Source organism: Hordeum vulgare, chromosome 7H (genome assembly GCF_904849725.1).
Source record: "Hordeum vulgare subsp. vulgare chromosome 7H, MorexV3_pseudomolecules_assembly, whole genome shotgun sequence".
NCBI classification, from domain to species: Eukaryota; Viridiplantae; Streptophyta; class Magnoliopsida; order Poales; family Poaceae; genus Hordeum; species Hordeum vulgare.
The window spans coordinates 67,061,478-67,064,511 of record NC_058524.1 but is presented as its reverse complement, the minus strand read 5'-3'; positions in this window follow the sequence as shown (position 1 = coordinate 67,064,511).

Genomic DNA, 3,034 nt, shown 5'->3' with positions numbered 1-3,034 from the left:
CTTTCTTGCGTGTAAGGATAGCTATGATGTTGAGAAATTACTGCGTAAGTGGAAAGAAAAATCTCTGAACGCTAGAATGAAATACGACATGAAGTTTGCCACTTCGCCTATCTTTGTGACCGATAAGGATTATGAATCCTCTGTCGACCCTGAGTTAATCACTGTAGTCGAATCTAATCCTTTTCACGGTTATGAGTCTGAAACGGTCGTAGCCCATCTTACCAAACTGCACGCTATAGCCACCCTATTCACTAGTGAGGAAAAGATCCGCTATTACTATATCCTCAAGCTGTTTCCTTTCTCGCTAAAGGATGATGCTAAGACCTGGTTCACTTCTCTTGCTCCTGGTTGTGTGCGTAGCCCCCAGGATATGGTCTACTACTTCTCTGAAAAATATTTCCCTGCCCATAAGAAGCAAGCTGCCTTGTAGGAAATATACAACTTTGCTCAAGCTGAAGAAGAGAGTCTCCCACAAGCTTGGGGGAGGCTCATCCAGCTACTGAATGCTTTGCATGATCACCCTCTTGAGAAGAATGAAATACTTGATATCTTCTATAATGGACTTATCGATGCTTCCAATGACCACCTAGATAGTTGTGCCGATAGTGTTTTTAGGGAACGAACCGTAGAACAAGCTGAGATTCTATTGAATAACATCTTGTGCAATGAGAATGCTTGGACTATTCTTGAACCACCTCCTAAGCCAACTCCAAAGAATAGAGGTATTCTATTCCTCATTCCCGAAGATATGCAATAAGCCAAGAAATCTATGCGAGAGAAAGGCATTAAATCTGAATATGTCAAAAATCTACCACCTATCGAAGAGATCAATGGTCTCGATAACCCGATACAGGTAGTAGAAGTAAATTCTCTGCGTATGTTTGATGAGAGTGATATTCCTTTTGATAAACCTGCTAGCTTATGCATGGATGAATTTTATAACTTTGTTGCCAAACAACAAAGTTTCAATGATTATGTGCTACTGCGACAACAGACCTTCCCTGGCACGGCGCCAGGAATCCTGCTGCTACGGCTACGCCTATAGGGACTTCCTTGGCAAATATGCAAAGGATTTCCCCGTGGCCTTGGTGCCTTGCGTTGGTGTTCCCTTGAAGAGGAAAGGGTGATGTAATACAGCGGCGGTAAGTATTTCCCTCAGTTTGAGAACCAAGGTATCAATCCAGTAGGAGGAGCGTTCAAGTCACAAGTACCTACACAAACACAAAGAGCTTGCACCCAACGCTATGAAGGGGTTGTCAATCCCTTATAGATTGTTTGCAAAGTGATAACTGAAAGCAAAAAGTAAACAAGGCAAAGTACAAGTGAAAGTGGAAACGATAGTTGTGAATAGACCCGAGAGGCCATAGTGTTCACTAGTGGCTTCTCTCATGAAAGCAAGTAGACGGTGGGTGAACGAATTACTGTCGAGCAATTGATAGAACCGCGCAAAGTCGTGACATTATCTAAGGCAATGATTATATCTATAGGCATCACGTCCAAAACAAGTAGACCGATACTTTCTGCATCTACTACTATTACTCCACACGTCGACTGCTATCCAGCATGCATCTAGTGTATTAAGTCCAAAATAACAGAGTAACGCCTTAAGCAAGAATACATGATGTAGATGGACAATCTCATATCTACGATAAAAGCCCATCTTGTTACCCTTGATGCAACAACACGATGCGTGCCTTGCTGCCCCTTCTGTCACTGGGAAAGGTCACCACACGGTATGAAACCAAAACCAAGCACTTCTCCCATTGCAAGAATCATAAATCTAGTTGGCCAAACAAAACCCAAGACTCAGAGAGACTTACAAGGATATCAAATCATGCATATAAGAAATTATCAAAGACTCAAATATAATTCATAGATAATCTGATCACAAATCCACAATTCATCGGATCTCGACAAACACACCGCCAAAGAGGATTACATCGGATAGATCTCCATGAAGATCATGGAGAACTTTGTATTGAAGATCCAAGAGAGAGAAGACGCCATCTAGCTACTAACCACGGACCCGTAGGTCTGAAGTGGACTACTCACGAGTCATTGGAGAGGCGATGATGTTGATGTAGAAGCCCTCCAACTCCAAAGTCCCCTCCGGCAGGGCACCGGGAAGGGTCTCTAGATGAGATCTCGCGGAAACGGAAGCTTGCGGCGGCGGAAAAGTGTTTTCGTGGATGCCCTGATTTTTTCTGGGATTTTAGGGAATTTATAGGCCAAAGAGCTAAGGGAGGGGAGCACCAGGGAGGCCACAAGCTTGGTTGCCGCGGGCCCCCTGGCCGCGGCAACAGGGCTTGTGGGCTCCCTGTGGGCCCCCTGCCTTGGCCCTCAAGCCTCCCGATCTTCTTTTGTTCTGGAAAACAATATTTCGGGGATTTTATTCCGTTTGGACTCCGTTCCAAAATCAGATCTGAAAAGAGTCAAAAACACAGAAAAAACAAGAACTCGCACTTGGCACTGAATTAATAAGTTAGTCCCAAAAAAGATATAAAAGGTATATAAAACATCCAAAGTTGACAAGATAACAAGGTGAAACCATCAAAAGTTATAGATACCTTTGAGACATATCAAGCATCCCCAAGCTTAACTCTTGCTCGTCCTCGAGTAGGGAAGTGATAAAGAATGAATTTTTGATGCTTTCATGCTACCTAGCATAGATGTCCTTTGTAACTCCTCTTATGTGACGTGAATGTTCAGATCCATTAGATTCAAAACAACAGTTTGCTATTGACGTGGAGACAATAATAATTCAAGCAAACTTAGCAAGGTAATCATGAACTTTCAAAATAACTAGGCCAAAAGAAAGTTATCCCTACAAAATCATATAGTCTGGCTATGCTCTATCATCCTTGCACAACGAATTTAAATCATGCACAACCTCGATATTGGCCAAGTAATTGTTTTCACACCTTTACTTTCTCAAACCTTTTCAACTCTCACGCAATACATGAGCGTGAGCCATGGTTTTAGCACTATAAGTGGAATGGAGTGTGGTGGAGGTTGCGAGGCAAACAAGGAGAAG